The sequence below is a fragment of the Uloborus diversus genome, chromosome 3 (genome assembly GCF_026930045.1).
Source record: "Uloborus diversus isolate 005 chromosome 3, Udiv.v.3.1, whole genome shotgun sequence".
Taxonomy (NCBI): Eukaryota; Metazoa; Arthropoda; class Arachnida; order Araneae; family Uloboridae; genus Uloborus; species Uloborus diversus.
In genome coordinates this window covers 57,565,476-57,586,871 of record NC_072733.1, presented here as the reverse complement: position 1 = coordinate 57,586,871, position 21,396 = coordinate 57,565,476, and positions in this window count along the sequence as shown.

Here is a 21,396-nt window from a genome sequence, read left to right as displayed (position 1 = left end):
CGGTCACTCGTCTGGTCTGCTAATTCTATATTAGCTACCAGTTTGTTTCGCACTCTTGGCTTCCTTAAGAGGTTTTCCATATGCGTGGCAAGCCCAGTATGACTTAACAGAAAAAGATATCAAGCTATTTTACCCAACGGTAAGCTTTAATAGGTATATAATAGACAAAGAGCTAATACAGTTTATCACAGGTCACGGCCCCTTTCAAACATATCGGAAACGTTTTCACTCTAAAGGTAATGGGAATTGCACATGCGGGGAGGTGGGAGACGTGGATCATTACGCCTATGAATGCGAGATCACACAGAGCTTCCACATCCCAAGACCACAAATAAAAGACGAAACCTGGGCACAACAATTTCTCTCGGACAGAGAGCAACGACGGAAAATCAAAGACCTTATGCAATTCCTACTCGAAAACGAAGAAGTACTTCAGGACACCGGGTAAGGGGTAAATTCACATCCTAAGCCATGTCCCCATATATCCAATTCCGGTTGCAAAGACGAAGCTAAAAAAAAAAATTAAAAAAAAAAAAAAAAAAAAATAGAAAAATAAAAGACAAAAAAGATAAAGGAAGTTACGATGTGGGGTAAATGTAACATTTCTCTTACAGGATACCCCACGGGGCCGGGGGAAGGGCCCCACACTAATCGGACTTCTTGGAACATTACAGATGGTGACAAAAGCCTTACCCGGAAAAGGACAAGGGGAACTCAGCTCAAATAGCTACCCCTTAATAAATTTTTCAACACTTACATTAATAGTAAGACTTGGAGAGAGGGCCCCTTCCCTCAAGGCCCGCGCTGGGCATTCTCTCTCCACCTTTTAATAGCTTAACTAACCTATTACCATCCCCTTCCACTAGTCAACCCCAAGAGCTGAGTACTCCTGAGGGGGCAAACTGGGGGTGTCGTGACGAAATTGACACAAAGGATCATGAGGGTGGGTCCCTCACCTCGAGACGGTAAGCAACTCTGGGGGTTAAAAAAAAATATATACATAAAAAAAAAAAAAAAGTAAAACTCAAAATAACCAAAAATATAAATGTTGTAATGTATTGTCTTTGTTAACTGTTGTAATGTGATGTCCTGTTAATTGTGGTAATACACTGTTCAATGTAAAAAAAAAAAAAAAAAACCCAGAGCACTGCAAGATGTAACAAGCTTCCAGATGATGAAGGAGTCTCGAGGTCATGAAGGAAGCTACGTTCCACCCCCACTGACCCCCCCCCTCGAATATCCCACTTAATTACTTTAATTTCCATTGCAGATATCATGTGATCACTCATTTTAAGCCGAGACATGTAAATGATCGGTGAGTATCACAACTACGGCAGATGAATTAATAATCTTTCTTCTTTTTCCACAGCAAATAATCATTTTTTCTATTACAGAGAGGACACCCAAGAAATCGAGACAGATTGATATCTGTTCTCCACATGGACGGGGTGTCCTAGTTTATGTTTATGCCGTAGTTTATAAAATGCAGTAGTTTATACACATGCAGTAGTGTATGTTTATGTCTAACCCCATTCCCTTTCAGGGGGTCATGGCACACTAACGAGGTACGGGGAGATATACCGTATCTCACGGTGAGCAAGACCCACACATTAAGGGGTAAACTCCCAGCTGGGCTGACGCCCAGCATGGGGACCTTCCCCGGCGCAATAAGCACCAAGCGCGTCCGTAGCATGATACGACTATCGACCGGCTCACCCAGCCGTGTGGGGGGCCCGCTACGCGGACCCCCCGGGCGGTGGAACCTAAGGCCTACGGCTAAGAGGTGGGGTGCGTGCGGAGAAAAGTACTTTCCTATGCCGGGCTGATGAGTGCTAATAAGCACGAAACTGCAGTCCTCGGCTGGAAATGACTGAGCTGACGCTGTATTTCTTGTATTTCTGCTTTAGCCCTGGCTAATGGGCGGTAATTTACTGAATATTCTTAAAGCAGTTCAGTTTAACTCTTCGAGAGAGCTTTAATTGCGTAGGAGTGAAGGTTTGGTATCAAAGCTCTTTAAAATTAGCGTATATTCTAGTGTATCTTTTTCTCTGTCCTGCTTTAGTGCATACGTCTTTTCTCTGGGATTGCTCTGAAGAGTTCTTTTATTCCCGAACTTTGAAAATGAAAAGTTTTGACGACGAATATGAGCATGTACTTCTGTAATAACCTATGTTTCTTGTAAACATACTAGATGGCTAATTGTGTAAAGGAAATAGGTTGATTCGACAGCGTTGGACCACGAGCCAGTAGTTGACTACTCGAGCACCAATATGTACAAGGCAAGAATAAAAGAGTAGATATTTTCAGTTTGATTGCTGAAACTAATGTCTGGCATCCCATGAAATACTCGGTTATAATTTATAGTTATAAGTCAAGTTTTAATTGGAGGTTGCGGCGGTACACTTACAATAACATCTGGAAATTTTCAAGAAAGTCCCTTTTCTAAATTAGTGAGAATTGTCATAAGATAAAATGTTTAATCGCTCTTCTCGAAGTTAAATTTACTTCTACAGATTCATTTACTGAGATATGCTGATTAACTATGTGTGTTCTAAGTAAATAGAAAAAGTTGCATTTACTAACCAACCATTTATTCTGGGATTAAGTCGTGGTCAATTACTGGTTGGTTAAAATGCTATCAATGCCAGTAATTGACTGGAACGGTGAAGTAATGAACCTATGTGGTTTTAAAGTGTTTTTTTTTTTTCAAACCAAAGTGATTACAAACGTTCTTGTGCTTAAGATAAAATATAACAAATTATTTTCCAGAAAAAAAAGTGTTTTACTAGTAACTTAATCCCGGTCGGCCTATGGAGAGGTTCGGCTCAGAATTGGAATAGTGTAGATTCAAGAGGTTAAGGTTATGGGAAAGGGGCATGGCGGTAAAACTGACATGATAATTACTACTGTTAAATACTATATGTATGAACTACTCTTGAATATTATATATATATACATGTTGCTAAAAAATAACTTTTCCTCTATATAAAGTTCTAGCTAATTATCAGGCATTTATAATCAAAATGTCTTAATGCTGATGATCCATTTAACAATTATTGAAATTGTTAACCTCTAGAGTTACGTTAGTAAAGTTCCTAACTGAATACATCATTTGATTTAAAACTTGACCGAAATCTAGGAAGTAATCCATCGTTTACAGTAACTTCAACCCCTCTTTCCCTCTAAACTAATAAACATTGTTTTGGTAGTAACGCAACTAATTAAATTATACTTCGTCAAAAAATTGATTATGTGAGTCATCTTAAATTATTTGCTTGAAAATGTATTAGTAGGATTTAATAAACGAAAATTTTATACTTTACAATAAGTTTTAATGAAAGATATGTTGATTCGTTCAAACTACCGTTTTGAAAATTTCACTGTCGCTCACGCTTCATCTTTTTACTTCTAAATTCAACTTACGTTTTTAACTGTTCGAAATATTTGCTGAAAAGACGGTAATATTTGCCACTGACTTAATAAAATTCTAAACTTTTATCAGTTTCCCTTAACTTTACAATTGAGCAATTCTAAGGTTCATGTTTAAAAAATTTTAAAACTGCACTCTCATTAAAATCTCATTAGGCTAGTCAAAAACTAAAATTTAACAAAGATATATTTAAAAAAAGTGTTTTTTTACTTTTATATGAATACACTAGCTTACTAGATGGCGTTGCCCGGGTGCTTTTCAATGCAACATATCTTTTGGATAATCAAATGAATGAATTTTATCTAAATGAGTGTAAAAAATTGCATTCACACCGCTCTCTAGGCTCAAATCTTCAAAACACTTTAAATAGCACAGAAAATCAAGCCTTTACCGAAAAAGTAGCATTAGCTTAAAGCGAAAAAGTATGAGGCATGTTGTCTATGGGCTCTGTAGCGTCCACCGTTACGTTGTCTGAGGTTGAATCAGACGGGCGGTACATAAATTGTGTAAAATACAAAGACATTTTGCACATCTTGTTGGACAACCTTTTACGTGATGCTTCGAAAGAAAAGTGTTCTGCTGCCTTTGTAGGTTTTACTTTCCCCAAGACATCAGAAAATGTAACAGTACTTTTCGCATACATTTTATTCGGAAATAAATCATTGAATGTCTCCTTAGAAAGAGTCGTGAGTTTAATAAAAAATAAAAGTTAATCCCTAATTATCAGGCACAAATACATACAAAATAGTCTTCTTGGAAACAGTTACAATGTTTTCTGATTAATTTAAAATCATCCTCAATGTCCAAAAGCTAAACACCGCGTTTATAAAGAATTAAACTGCGTTATAAAGAAGTAAGCGTGCGCGTTTTTGGTCACTATCCGTGTTAGTTTTTGTTAATTATTTGCAAACCATGAAATTTTTGAAAAAAGAGCTGTTTGTACTTACAACTGTATATTAGACAAATTTTTGTTTATGATTTTCAGAAGTTGTTGTATACTTCGTCCCCCTTATCCACAGCTTAAAAGCAAACGAAATGTATTTCCACGTTTTGAAACGTAGTCTAAAAATTCAAAAATTAAATGATTCAAATTTTTCTAATCCATAAATTTAACTCAAAACTTGCTTCTAAATAATGTTCTTAGTCCTCTTCCCAGAAGCAAGAAGAATTACATTTGTGAGTGAGCCCAACCTTGAGCAAATAACGTAAATCTATCTACATCTCAAATACATTTAAAGTACTTAATTGACTGCCCTTATGACTTGTTGATCGTGATAGTGAACGAAAATTTCACTGGAGACTGTCGTCTATTGAAGTTTAAAGAAAGATCCATTGTGGTTGTACGTGCGATGCAAAGTGTTTCACAGTGTCCCTATACTGTAAAGAGAGTTTAACTCTTTAAGACCGAGCCGGGGGGAAATTTTGCCACAGTTAAGTCCTGACTTTTTCGCCTAAGCTATTTTAGAAATGGAACCGTCCATTCTGAAGACCCCTCGTCCGCTCTTCTTCAGTTCTTCTGTTTGCTAATTGCAATAGGCGTGGTTAGCTGTCACCTTAATCACTCACGCTTCGGGCGCGTGGAGCTCTTCACCATTGCCCTAATGCCTTTATCGTTTCTTCGATAGCTTTTGAACTTATGTCGAGATGCATAACAGTCATCTTGTTTTCTTTATTTTTAGAGTAGGTAAACAAAGAAAAAAAGAATTAATTATAAATAAGAAAATTCCTGTTCAAGCACAAGCTTAAGATTTATCATGCAATAATTTAACTTATAAAACTAATGATAATTGATGTTCTTTTCAAATTGGAAACACGTTTCCGATTTAAATCAATTTGCACAAACTGAGAGGGAAATAGAACAAGTCGCGTGAAGGAAAAAGGTAGAATGAATAAAAAGCAACGATCTAAGTTTCCTCATTTCCCGTTCTTCCCGAAAAGCGGACATCTTCACAAGTTATGCGCTATCAATCCTTGTTATAGCATTGCCAGAGGGGACAAGTCCATCACTGTCATTTGTCCGGTGGTCTCGCAGATGAGTTTCCTTTCATTCCTACCCATAATATTACTAATCACTTTCTTTTTTGGGATATCATATTCAGCCTGCGCCACAAAATACCTAACTTTTCTAGTAGCTTACAGTTTTGGAAGAATTTCCCACGATTTCGATTGACTAATTAAGTTTGAGCATAGCCATTATTCTTCTCCAGGAGAAATAAATTATAAAACATGGAGTTATTTTAATTACTTATCAAATTATTTAAATACTACTTATTTATTTAGATACTAGCAACCGAAACATTTACAAAACTCCTAACTGATCTTTTCAATTTTTCTCTTTTATTTGGTGATTGAAATAAGGCTATAATGCTCTGACTAATTATAAAGCATTTTTATTTTAAGAAACAAAAACATTTTAATATTACTAACCGCCTTCAGCAAGTAGTTTTTTCGCTTTTTATGCCATTCACCTTCTTACTCCCAGAATGCATCCTTCGCTGGCTGCTCAAATAATTTTGATGGCAGTATAAAAATAATTTCAATCAACATCTAAATCTCTGGAGACATTTATCAGCATATTTAAATCTATCTACCAACTGTCTGTCTATCTCTATAGGGTAAAAGTGGGAAAGACGCCATACTTTTTGTACAAATTAAATAAAAAATTAAAGATGCAATATAACTGAACCCTTTGTTTTATTTTGAAGTTACACTATTATTAGGTATTAAAATTATTATTAACGAGCTTTAGACTTAAATAAAAAAGAAATAACAAATAAAATTGTAGATTGACAACAGGCCATCTCTCCCATATCGTGTGGGAGAGACGCCTTATATAGTGTGGGGGAAATGCCATCTATGTTATTATTTATTGTTTTTGATCTTTTTGCGGATTATTTCCATACCAGAATTATTACAGTACATTGTACATGACTCATGCAGCCATTTTTAGCATAAGGAACATTCAATCCAGTCAGTTTTTCTTTCTTTCTTTTCTTTTTTAATAGTAATTTTTCCAACATTCCGTGCACACACAAGCAACGTATTTTCGCTTCACTGTCGAGCTAGGTAGTTTAGGGATTAGATAAGACTTCTCAAGAATATTTGTAGGCGTTTCTTTACTAAGTGAACGTTTGTCTGAAAGTTGATGTGGAAACAGAGCTGGACAGGCAGTACTTTCAGGAGGAATTTCAAAAGTAGCTACTTGAATTAAACCAGAAATAGCAAGGACATGATCAGAAAAGCATTAGGATTGAGTGGTATTATTCCACAAGCTTTAAAACCTGATGTAGCATTTCCCACGGCGTTCCATAAAGTTATAATTCTTCATTTTTCGATAGTTCTCCTTTTTTTACTTTTTCATCTGCCAGAATTAAGGTCTCTTCACTCCACTGCCCCCTGATTACCGTATGCTTCCTTGCTAATTTTCTCGGCATTCAAAAAACAAAAACATTTCTAAACAAAACATCTCTTTATTTACAGTTTTGAAAAGTTTGGCATCTCTTCTCATAATGTGGGAGAGATGCCACATAAGTATGAAGTACCTAAGTATTAACATATATATTGCAAAATGTAGTTGAAAAAAGTTAATAACAAGCTAAATCAATCGTTAAAACTTTTACGGTGTCTTTGTTTTACATGTAACAATCATTGAAACCAAAGCGACTCAAAATTTTCTTGTTGAACTTATGATCCCCAAAAGAAGTAATTATTGTACTCAGATTGCACAGTCAAAAGATTTTTGACTGTGCACCCTTATGACAAAAATAATAATGATAAACTTTAAAACTGTACCTACCAATTTTATACATTATTTATTATCATTAGCGCAACTAGAATTACATTCTTTAGTTTTTTTTTTTTTTTTAATTTCTTTAACACATCAGTCTTTGCCTAAAGAAAAACTTTGAGTTAACACTTTAGCGGCTGAAATAATATGCAACTTGCTCAATTACTTAGTAGAAATTCGCCAAGATTGATTCTTGCAATAAAACTCAATGATCTGGTTCTAATCTTAATTTATTTCTGTATTGTGCTTGAATTATTGCCTTTGAAGGAAATGCTAGTTCCCTCAAAGCACCTGAATCCAAATGACATGATTTCAAAGTCAAGTAGCCCTTAGAAATTTCTGTTTATCCCACTTCAGACAGCTGTTTCTGAAGATTTAAGTAGATTTCACCTTTTTTTAAATCATGGTTCTAAACTTACATGTTGACAAAATGACTGAATTTTCCTAATTAATAAATAACATGTTGTTCAGAAGAAAATTAGAAAATGCTGTTTTGAGATTGAGTTTTTAGAAGTGCAAATATATATTACTAGTGCTACCCACGCGGCTTTGCCCGTAGTAGAAAATTAAAAGGTCATTTGGTTCGCTTGTATATTTACAAATAATGGATGATGAATTTCTCGCCCATTTGCTATGTTCATTTTCTCGCCAATGTTACTGTTCCACGTTATGATAACTTCGTAATTTTCGCTTCCACTTTACGATAATTTGCTGAGTAAAATGTTCTTAAAATTTGAATAGAAGTATTTTCGAATGAAACAAAACAAACTCGAATTTTTGAAAAATCGCTTCGAGGTGCACACCCTTATGCTATAAACTTTGTGCCAAATTTCATGACAATTGGCTGAACAGTATAGGCGCTATGCGCGTCACAGAGATCCAGACATCCAGACAGAGATCCAAATATCCAGGCAGACTTTCAGCTTTATTATTAGTAATGATATTGCTAGTAATTATCACTTTACTCAAAATTTGTAACTCTAAAGGTAAAGTGATAATACGCTAGATTAAAAATTGTATAATATCGTAACGAAATTCTTTTCTCTCGCCCATTCTGAGAGAACTAGTAGCAAAGGCATTTTCTTTAGTCACCTGTTCGACCTGATTACTGCAGTTGATCGAACCATGCATACATTTTTACATATTATGTGTGTTTATGTAGTTTTATGTTCTTGTAGAATTATAACCTCCTCTATCACTCTTTGTGGGGCGCTACTGTTTGGGCAACAGTTGTGTGGTGGGGCGCAGTATATTTTCACATGCTCGTTAAAGCTCTAGGCAGATTTGTTTAGCTGCTTTCCAAACTCTGATTTGCGAAGTGTTACTTTTAAATTTCTAAAACTGGAAAGAAATAAGTACATTTCGGTTGAGAATAAAAATAATGAAAAAAAAGGTTAATAGATGGCGAAGTATTGTAAGTAGTAATTGCACACCCGTGTTTCGAGGTTCCTTGTAATGTTGTTTTGTATCAATTTTATGATACTTCGTACATAAATTTATAAACCCTAGAATAGCATTCGTTTTTAAAGAGTGGTATGAAAAAGTGAGAGTTAAAAGTGCAGGAAATTGAAACGAAATCGTAGAGCAGATTCGTCTTTTCTTATTTTTTTGAGGAAGTCAAGCAACCTCAAGTCATTAGCAGATCCCCATTCAATGCAATTGTCGCTAGCACTTGCTAAATAGCTATCGGCAAGAAGAAAGAATCTTCTTCAGGGAGGTCTCACAGTAGGGGTCTTCTTCTACCCATCACCCCTGCATTCCCACAACTCGGCCGGGTACGGCCGGTCTCGGATCTAACCTACAAAGCCGTATAGGGCCGGCCTCGGTCTTAAGGAGTTAAGAAATAACACTGATAATTTCCCATTCACCTCTTACAACACTTCTTCAATGACGGTTGAAATGCTTCGAAAAATATTGGTAGTTACAAACTTCCAATATTTTTCGATTGTTTACAATAACAATCATCGAACTGAGCCTTTTAACTGGGAAGTCAGCTTCGTTCAACTTATTTCACGATGAAGAAAAAACTTCATATTGTGGCGCAATATTTCTTCATGCCTTTTTCAATAGCAATCTCTGTGTGTCAAAAGTTTCATCATACCCACTAAGAGATTTAAAATTATTGCTAATCGGCGAAGATGCTTCATCAGGTGTACTATTGCTCGAGCGTTAAGGTAATATAAAATTTTAAATGAAAAAATTTGTTAATATAAGAAACGTAGCAATTTTTTGCTGTTTACAACAGTTTAAATTTTAATTAACATTTCTTTGGAAAGGTTGGAGTTGCAAAAAATGCAATCTGTATGAATTCTGCTGCATTAATTTCCATGTGGTTTCGCGGGTCAAAGGGTGCTGTCTTTTATTTTAGTACACATTGGCGATCCTAGTATGCCTAGTATGGTAGTTTATGTGCATGTAAGAAACGTCATTACCATCCGCCTCCCCCTTGAAAGACAAATTCCAACTACGCAACTATGCACAATTATTTTTTTTTTTTGCAATTTTTTTGCGAAATTAGTATTTTTTTACCCCTGTTCTTTGATAGCCTGGAGCGATTTAACGTTGTTGAACCGAATTAGGTAAAGACCCAACGTAAATCAGGGAATAGTATAAAGAACGTAAGCATATTGGTTTAAGAATTTTCCAACATTAAATTGTTGAAGATTGTACATCGATAATGAATGAATTATTGATACCTAACTAATTTTGGTATTTTTTGGGCTGTTCATGTGGAAAATACTGATCTATAATTTCGTTCTAAAATTACTGCTACGGACTTACTAAAATAAAGCATGCAAAAGAAGTAGAACCGTTGGAGACCGCAATGCATCCCTGCTTTATTGGATGCAATTTAAAAAAAGCTGAACAGCTATATTTCTTATTCTTTCGGCTTTCCTACCAAACATGCTCGACGCTAGTCGCGAATCGGCATTAACGGGCAACGTTGAGAATTCCTTTAGTGTTAATTGCATTTAAAATATACTCTGGTGGTTTTAGTTGCTCATCATTTTCATTTGCTTGGAACCAAGGTTCACAGATTTAACGACTTTAGTTAATCTTTGAAGAAACTTCATTTGGGGCAGTTTTTTACAGGCTTTTCACTCAGACCGAATTCATAACTATACGAAAATTCGTTCGAGTAGAAAAGATCAATTTGATGGTTAAAAACAAAATGAAGCTTATATGAATCTTTTTTTTATTCCAAAAAAGGGACTATCTGAATTCCAGAGCATCACTTTACCTCTGTGCCAAATTTGGAAGAAATCCGACTAAAACTGGAGATTTGTATAAAGAACATATACACACACACCAACAAACATACATTCATTTATATATATATATACTAGCTTACTACCCGGCGTTGCCCGGGTGCTTCTCCATGCAACATATCTTTTAGATAATTAAATGGATGAATTATATCTAAATGACAGTAAAAAACTGCATTCACACCACTCTCTAGGCTCAAATATTCAAAAGACTGTAAATAGCATAGAAAGTCGAGCATTTGCAGAAAAAATAGCATCAAGTAAAAACGAAAAAGCATGAGGCATATTATCGGGGTTCTGCCGTGTCTACTTGCATATTGTCTGTGGTTGAATCAGACGGGCGGTACATCCAATGTCTTAATGCAAAGACAAATGATTGTCTTTTGCACATCTTGTGGGACAACCTTTTACGTGGTGCTTCGAATACGAAAACCGTAGTGCTGTCTTTGAAGGTTTTGTTTACACCAAGACATTAAAGCATGCTATAGTACTCTTCACTTTTTTTATTCTGTAAAAAAATCATGGAATGTCTTTCTAGAAAGAGTCGTGAATAAAATTCAATGGCTTTTATCAGTTACAGATATATGCGAAATATGACATCGTTATATAGAGAAACAGTGGTCGTGATTGGTGGGAATGGGTTCACTATCTACATTACAGTTATTATTTTAAGTAATGTAAAACAATAAAAATGGAAGTAGGTGGACGTGAATTGATTGGACAAACTATTTTAAAATTGTTAATTAAACTGCGTTATAGAGAAAGAAGTAGGCGTACGCATTTTGGTCACTATCCGTGTTAGATTTTTTTAAAATTATTTCCAGACCATGAAACTAAAAAAAAAAAAAACGTCTTGTTTGTAGTAAACATGGACAAATCTTTTGTTTATATTTTACAAATGCTTTTTGCATATTTTGTTTCCCTTAAAAGCAAACGAAATGTATTTCCCGTTTTGAAACTTAGTCTAAATATTTAAAACTTAAATGATTCAAATTTTTCTGATCCATAAATTTAACTCAAAACTTTCTCCTGAACATTGTTCTTAGTCCACCTCCCAGCAGCAAGAAGTATTGCATTTGCGCGTGAAACCAACCGATCAAGTAACATAAAGCTATCTATATCCATAATAGTTACACTTCAAATGCATTTACAACACTTAATCGACTGCTCTTATGACTTGTTCTTCGTGATAGAAAACGGAAGTCTCACTGAAGATTGCAATCTCTTGAATATGAAAAAAGGTCCATTGTGGTTACACGTGAGATAAAGTGTTTCACCTTATCCCTATACTATTTGAGAATTTAAGCTATTATAGTGATTTCCATTCATATCTCGCAGCACTTCCTCAATGACGATTGAAATGCTGAGTGGTAGCTACAAACTTCCAAAATTTTTCGATTGTTTACAATAGCAGTTATCGAACTGAGCTTTGTAATTGGGAATGTAGCTTTGTTCAGCTTATTTCACGATGAAGAAAAAACTTCATATTGTGCCGCAAAATTTTATCATGTCCTTTTCAATAGTAATCTCTCTGTCAAAAGTTGCATCATACCCGCTAACAGATTTAAAATTATTGCTAGTTGGCGAAGATGCTTCATCAAGTGTATTATTACTCGAGCGTTAAGGTAATATAAAATTTCAAATGAAGAAATTTGTTTATATAAAAAACGCAACATTTTTTTTTTTTTTGCAGTTTAAAACAGTTTAAATTTAAATTAATATTTTTTTTGCATTTTTTCCAAATTTAAAACTCCAAACCTCCCAAACTGTATGAATTCCGTCGAATTATATTTCCGTGTGATTTTGCGGATAAAAAAGGGACACAGCCTTCAATTTTAGCATACATTGGCAATCCTAATATGGTAGTTTATGTGCATGTAAGAAACGTCATGACCATCCCCCCTCCCCCTTGAAAAACAAATTCCAGATACGCTACTACGCAGAAATATGATTATTTTGCAATTTATTTGAGAAATTAGTATTTTTTACCCCGGTTCGTTGTTAGCCTTCCGCGATTAAACTTAGTTGAACCGAATTATGTAAAGATCCGACGTAAATCATGGAATAGTATAAAGGACATATGCATATTGGTTTTAAGGACCATCCAACATTAAATTGTTGAAGCTTGTACATGGATAATGAATGAATTATTGATAACAAAATAATTTTGGTATTTTCTGGGCTCTTCATTTGGAAAATACTGATCTATAATTTCGTTTTACCATTACTGCTATGGAATTACCAAATCAAGTAGAACCGTCAAGAATGCATTCCTGCTTTGCAGGATGCTATTCAAAAAACGCTTTACCGCAGCATTTCTTTTCCGTTCGGCTTTCTTGCCTAACATGCTTTACGCTTGTCGCTAATCGACTTAACAGCTCCTGTTAAGTATACTTTTTGTGTTGATTGCTTCTAAAATATCTCCTGGTGGTTATATGTTGCTGGGCATTTTCATTCAACGATTACAGTTAATCTTTGAAGAGACTTCATTTATGGCATCTTTTACAGGCTTTCCATTCAGACCAAACTCATCACAATATGAAAATTCGTTACGTCGAAAACAGCCCTTTTATCATTAAAAATATAAACTTTAACCTCTTTGAATCTTTTTTAAATTTCAAAAACCAGACTATATGAATTCTTGAGCAATAATTTGCCTCTGTGCCAAATTTGGAAGAAATTCGACTAAAACTGTAATTTATATAAGGAACATACATACACATACACACCCTCAAACATCCATCCATTTTTATATATATAGATAAATGTAAGGAAAGCCTTGACCACATCCCTCCCATTTGAAAGATAAATTCCGAATGCGCTACTGGGCATTACTATGATTATTTTGCAATTTATTTTCATTATTAGTACCTTTACCCCTGCTCTTTGACAGCCTGGAGCGATTTCAATTAAACCGAATTAGGCTATCGGTTATAGTTGAATCGAATTACTTAAAGATTCGACGTAAATCAAGGAATAGTATAAAGAAAATTTATATACTGCAAATTGGTTTCATAAGGATCATAGAACATTAAATTAAATTTATGTTGTAAAGATGAAATAGATATGGTTTTAATAAAAGTAGTCTAATGCTGAAGCAGTCGAAGATTGTACGTCAATATTGAATGCAATACCTTACTCATGTTTGTATTTTCTCTGCCATTAACGGGACAAACACTGATCAAAAATTACACGCAACCCTTAATGTTGTGGATTTTATAATTACACAACTTTTAAAAATTATAATTTAACTGTAGCATTCAAATTAAGTAGAACCATGAGTAGCATCAATGAACCCCTTGACTTCGTAGGTCGCAGTACAAGTAACGATGTACAGCACCATTTCTTATATCTACGGCTTTCTCGCCAAACATGCTTTATCGCTCATCTCTAAACGGCATTGACGGCCATCGTTCAGGATACGTTCTGTGTTAATTGCATTTAAAATAGCTCCTGGTTGTTATACGTTGATAACCGTTTGCATTTTCTTTGAATCAAGGTTCACAAATTTAACGATTTAAGTTAATCTTTGAAGAAATTTCATCTAGGGTAGTTTTTTACGGGCTTTTCATTTAGACTAAATTCATAGCTATACAAAAATTCGTTCGTGCAGAAAAGAGCAATTTTACGACTCAAAATATGAAATTAGACCTCTTTGGGTCTTTTTAAATTTCCAAAAACCCGTCTATATGAATTCCTGAGCAACAATTTACCTTTGTGCCAAATTTGGAAGAAATCCGACGAAAACTGTGGATTTGTATAAGGAACATACACACATACCCACAAACATACATCCATTTTTATATATATAGATGTGAAAATTTAAGGCGTTATTTTTGACAACTTCTCATTAAGATATACAAACAAATATAATTTTTTCTTCAAAAGAAGTTATTATCTATTATTAAAGCTTTCCAGAATAATTTATGTATCTCATTTAATAGTACTTTCTTCCAAACATAGAATATATGATGGGGAATTTAGAAAAACATTCGTCAGAGAAAAGTTTACAAAAGTAAAGAAGAAATACTTTCATTTGAGCTGGAAGATGGTTGAATGAAAAATGAGTAAATAATGATGCGAGATTGCTACTTCAAGATTATCTACTGAAACGAATGTGAAAACTAAGTCAAAAGGTAGAATAAATTGTTTAACGTTTGCATAATTTGGCAAGATGAGAAAATTGGTAAATGGAGTTCGCTTGTTTTCTTCAAAAGATGATACAAACTGATATGAGCACTTAGCCGCATTCCATTATTTTTTTCGCCTAAAATAAGCCTTTATTTTAAAAATCTATCGAAAAAATAAAAGTGGTTACATTTTGAAATTATATAGCGTCACAATCACTGAATGATGCCTATTAGCAATTTCATTTTAAACTGACGTTGGAAGCTAAGATAAAAATAAAAGTAGAATCAGGTCCTCTAAATAGCGTACGAATTTTACATTTACAGTAAAATTCGTACGCTATTTAGAGGAATTTAGTAAACATTGCAGATGTTTTTGAAAGTTGAAATATCATACGATGCAACCTACATCTTCTTTGAAACCTGTTTTTGGAGAAGTGATGACTAAAGCATAAAACAAGTAGCGGCCATATTCAATAGATTGCTCGAATGTCGGCCAGACACCAGAACTTCAGAATAAAGTGGCATTATTAGCTTAAAAAGTCTTCGCGAGCAAGGATAAAATCGTTTGATGTACGAAGACGTTAGTTAACTGTTATGATTGCGAAGTCGGTAAATTATTCTTTTCTGTAATGAGTCTATTTCCTACCATTTTATTTATTGCTTTATCCTGTTTAAAAACATTTGATTCTATTTTTTATGACTTGTTTGGAGAGGGCATATATACTCACGACATTTGTTTCCTGTGCTGCCTTTAAAGAAATTTCTAAATCTTCGTTTTCGGCGTAGAATAAGTGAAAATAATCATTTTGTTAGCCACCATAATACATTGAAATGAATAAAACTTTGATTTAATTTTCCTCTTTAATGACGTAAATACATCTTAACTCGTTTACACCTTGAATAGGCAGCATCAACTACCATTCGATAAGGTAAAAAGCTTTTTGCCCTGCATCAATTATCATCCGATGAGGTGAAAAGCTTTTTGCCCTTCTCATTAAAATTGTTATAAGTCATACCTATATTTCTTTTTATTGTTACTAGTCACATTTATTACTTTAAAAGTACTTTCAGCTCAAAATCTGGGGAGGAAGAGACATTATTGAAATATTAAATGAATGACAATTTTAAGCAATTTATTAAACAAAAGTAGAACTTTTTAATTTCCCAAAATCATTATATCAGTGACTGTTATCTTTCTGACGAATATGCCACCACATTTTGTACGATTTATATTTACGTAAATATTGATTACACTCTCTGAATTAAAGCGGTAACATTTTCCACAAGACCTTTTATCCATCTCCTCATTTGAGAGGATTTTTTTACTGGATGTTTATGTAGCTGAAAATGATGTATCAAATACCCCACGAAACGCATTTACGGGTCTTTTACACGTACTTTGGACAATAAACCGATCCATAAAACAAGTAATAGCTTTTATCAACGTTAGGTGTACAATAAACAATAATACGTCTTATTGGTTAATTCTTTTATAAAATATGTACAACTGAGTTACATATTTAACAAAAAAAAGTCATGGATACTTAAGTGCTCAAGAATAAAGTGAGTATTTGCTACGATTTTACTCTCAATTAAGTAAAGATGTTTTCAAATTATTTGAATGATTTTAGAAAACTGACTTCTGGTGCTTAGAAGATTTCATGTATACCCCTTCAGCGAAAACTGGGATCAAAATACTATAATTCACTGATGCATAAATTAAAAACGGTAGTTTAAATTTTGCTTTGAAAAAAAAAGGGCTTGCTGCAATAACTGCGGGAAATGGAAATTACTTTTTGAAGGTAGCTAAACTAATTAAAAAATTCTATTTTTTGACTGATTATGAGTTTGGTAGCAAGTTCGTCTCAAGGGTATTATTTTACATTTTTTACCACGGACAGTTCCGTGACTGGAAAACATTTTCTACAGATATGAAACAACCATATGTTTGACGTTGATAGCTGAATTAAAATTTTGCTGGAAGGTTTCCGCAGGCGATTTCTCTTAAATTTTTATAAAGGATGAGACAGCAGCAGCAATAAGCACGGCAAAAAAAGAAAAAAAAATATGGAAAGGTGAATGGCGTAAATTGGTGGTCAAAAGAGCTAGTTGTAAAAAACAAGAAATAAAAGTCATAACAGAGTAATGCTACTCTTTATCAAATAATCTCACAAGTTTTTGAGCACCAGTCGAGCTCCGGTTTAACATGCAGTAAGAAAAATCGATATTCTACCAAGTTGAGTAAATTTTATGTTGAACGTTTTGAAGCTCATTGTGAATAAATACTTAGTTAACTCAAATCTTCCGAGTGCAAGTTTACTCGTTGACTTAGAAACACCTCTACGCACTTTCTTACTGTACTCAAACGTGCCCATGACACTTTTTTCGCTAAAAACTGTCTCAAACCTTTGTAGAATTTTCTGGATATTTAGTTTTGAAAATTACCATTTAATTTTTAATTAAGGCACACATTAGTATCGTATTGCTTACAATCATATGGGGCTTTCTTCATGACACTTTTGCTTTACCTTTATACACTATTCCGTCTTTAATAAGTTTGCTTTATTTTAACGATGGTAAGACATTATGTTCAAAATACTAACAGGAACCACGTTAGGTGTCCAAATAAATATGCGTAAACGTTCATAAAACCACAATGTCTAAAACTTCCTAAGTTAAAACATGAAAATTTGAAAAATCATTGAAAAAAATCCACGTAAACGTGCCCCGATCTACCCTACTTGATACTGAAAACATTTACATATTAATTTGAAATGCGTTTAAAACTGAAACACGTATCTTTAATTTTATAAAACATATTTTTACCGAAAAAATATTTTTGTAAAAACATAAGAATTTTTATAACGCTTATGGGCTATATTTGAAGTTATTAAATGTCAGGTAAAGAATCTTGCAGTGTTTTAATTAATATTATTTTTAAATTTACATTAAGCATTTTTTCATGCATGCTATAGTTCACAATAATAAGTACATTGTTATTGCATTGGAACATTTTAGCTTGGAAAAAGTGTTTCAATTACCTGAATGTATAGTAAGTACTACATGATCCAAGTATTCTCCGTTTTAAAAAAATGTGGACAGAAATGTGGTCCAAATTTTCCCCAAAGTTGCACCGAATATGTACGGCTTACTGCTCAGAATATTTGTGAAAATTAAGCTTAGGGACACATTTGAGAGCAGATTGCTTGCCTTATTTAAGAACGGTTTGGGGCCACAGTAAAAAATAAATTGGGAACACATTTAAACAGTCTTGTGAAATCACCACTTCCATTGTTATAATAATGATAGCTGTCAAAAGGTTGGTTGTATGTACTACTTAATGTATGTCAGCGAAAACTTTCATATCATTCTACAAAAGAGTTAACAGGTCTATTTAACTTCCAGTCATTAAATTCCTCAATATGATCCTATTAGAAATCTTTGTGCAAGCTTTAAAATCATAAACGCCTTTTCATAGGATGGTGTCAGACCTTCTATAGTGAAGAACATTCATTGCCCGGCGGCTGATCATGCCACCTCAACTTTTACATAGAGTAAATAATTGCAAGTGATCCATAAAAGCTACAAAGAGTGTCCCAAAAAGTGTGCTCCACATTGTTCCAAAAAAGATAAATGAATGCGGATTTAAAAAAAAAATTCTCAAATTCGTTTCCAAAAGTTTTCAAATGTGTGCTGAACTAAAAAAAAATCCTGAAAAGTGTTATAGGAAAACTGTTCTCAAAGTTTTCTAAATAGAGGGGGGGGGGAGTGTTTGTATTCAAAACGTGCTTTTAAGTTTCGCAGAGTATTCTTTTTACGCCATTTTTGGATTTTGTAGGACACCTGTGTCAGTTTTTTAGATAATCTTTTACTGTGCAATAATGCTCGGAATTTTGCGGACAGTTGTTTAGCGAGAAAAAATTCACTTTCTGTTAACGGATTATTTTTTGTCTGCATATATTAAGATTATTTTTGCTATAAAACTGATTTGTTTTTGATATTAAGAAGCTATGTTATGCATAAATTTGATCTAATGGACAGCAAACTTTATTGATATTTTGATAGTAATTATTGAAAAACCTATGGGGTAAAAGAAATATTTGAGGACATTTTAAAAGAAAAGTCTGCTCAATTTATTGGAATTCCTAAATGCATAACATAAAATAAGTTTTTTTTTAAAATTATAAACAGTCTATCAATACTTACATGACCTGTGTGTATGTTTCACTCTACTGCAAGCTTATTTATTTTAAGGACAACATTACTTATGTTTTTCATTAAAAAACCTCATTCAGGCAATTTCACGAAAAGTGGTCCTGATCCACCAAAAAATTTGTTTCACATAATTTAGAAACAAACCTTTTTTTATTGACAATATAATGTATACACTTCTCAATTCTAGTATCAATTTTGAGTTTAAAATATTTAATATAAGATTTTTGCCTTATTTGATAACATTTAGACGAAGTGAAAAAAAATACATTGTTAGTGAAACAAATGTAAGAGCCATTTTTTTAAACTTAATGATCCATTTTTTTGGGAACAACTATCAAATAACATGAACAGATATGCCATACTATATTTATGTAGCAATTTTTTTAATGAAGACATTTGATAAGTTTTTAACCCCTTAAAATATGCAGGTCTCTTTTTATTGGTCACACACATAACGCAAAAGGAACAAAAGTTTTCCTTCAAGGTGAAATAGAGAGACTGGAAGAAAAATATCTTATATCATAAATTAATTTGATACATAATACCTGTAACCAGACTTTCATCTTCAAAAATTCGGCAGAAAAATTTAACGAGGGTTTTTGAAAGATGTCACACACGTAACGCTCCTCAATGGTTTTCAGTATAAAACCATTTTTAAGCGACGAAAAAACGGAGGAGGTTCTCAATTCGACACGTATATATATATTTTTTTTTTAATGTATGACCACGCATAACTTTTGACAGAACAGTCTGATTTTGATAATTCTTTTTTTATTGGAAAGGGTATACCCCGAAGGTGGTCCCATAAAAATTTTGAAAAAAAATTCCGACCCTAAGGGTGGGAAAAGGGGGTTGATTTGTTGTTCACTCACAGATTTTTAATGTATGACCACACATAACTTTTTACAACATAGTCCGATTTTGATAATTCTTTTTTTATTGGAAAGGTTATACCCTGAAGTTGGTCTCATATAAATTTGGAGAAAAAATTCCTACCCTAAGGGTGGGAAAAGGGGGAGATTTGTTGTTCACTCACAGATTTTTTTTATATATGACCACACATAACTTTTTACAGAATAGTCCGATTTAGAATATTCTTTTTTTTATTGGAAAGGGTATAGCCTGAAGTTGTTTCTATATAAATTTGAGGGAAAAAATCCTACCCTAAGGGTGGGGAAAGGGGGGCGATTTGTAGTTCACTCTAAGATTTTTTGATGCTGAATTGGGTATAACAAAAAAAAAAAAAACAACTTTACGATGAATGAGATGCAGACTTGTATGTCTCTCGTGTGTACTGTCTTGAGCAGGTAAACGACAGTATCTGCAGATATGAGTTTTCGAGATATTTGAAGAATTGTGCGCTGGATTCAGTACCATCAACTGGGAAATGTTGGAATTATATTTTTTTTTAGCGGAAACCAAATAAGTTAGTTTGTACAACAAAGCTAACGTACAAACAAAGATGACAAAATGCAAAAAGAAAAAAAAAAGATAAAAATTGCAGTTATAGCCCTTTACCTGCACACGGCAGTGTAGACCTCTCAATCTCTGGTACTTGTGATTAGGGTTAGTTTTCAGTGCCAGTCGTCAAACATTTTTTATATACAGGATTTGTATGAAAATTATTTTAAGAGAAATGGCACTACTCTGCAAATAAAACGTTTCTCAATTTCCGATAACTCATCAATTTCTGTAGGTATTGCAGCTACCGACATTTTGTTCCAATAGGCCTGGGGTGGAGTTTTATGTTTTTTAATATTGTTTGAGCATCGTGAACAAGTAATTATATTACCTAAAGCTACCAGTTCGTTAGGCAAAATAGAGCCTAAATTTTTAGTTTACAATTTCCTCCGTTGCTGAGGATACAAATTTTTTTTGCACATTGAACACGACAAGTCAGCATAAACATTAATTGATTTCTTAAAGTTTTCTGCATTACACTGGTTTCTTCGCTCGCGAGCTGCTTGTCGCATGGCGCTCAGACGATTAGTTCTCTCCTCGAAAGATTCGTGAAGTACCACCATTGCTGAACGGTTACGAGCAGCATCCAAACGCAGCATACGTTCGTCCTCAATTTCATTTGAAAGTCGCTCTCTTATCAGATCTAAACGATGAGCGCGTTGCTCTTCACTCTCATTTGAAAGTCGCTCTCTTATCATTTCTAAACGACGAGCGCGCTGCTTATCACCTTCTTGCAATAACCTATCGTTATTGTAGCTTCTCATTCTCGACAGTCTATTCGCGCTGACCTAAACTCTCCTGTGAAACGTGTTAATGTAATTCTCTTTCTGTTTGCTTCCAACCTTTTTTCTTTCTCATTAATAGATTCTTCTAAACATCTTTTCCTCATCCGAGCAGCATTTTTTGTAGGCCTACCCATGTTAGTATATAAAGCCTGCTATTTAAAAATTATTTATGTAACACAACAGATAATTGTTAAAATACGATTATATATATATATATATATATATATATATATATATATATATATATATATATATATATATATATATATATATATATATATATATATATATATACGTTAATAGCTAAAGTAAGGTAGGTAGC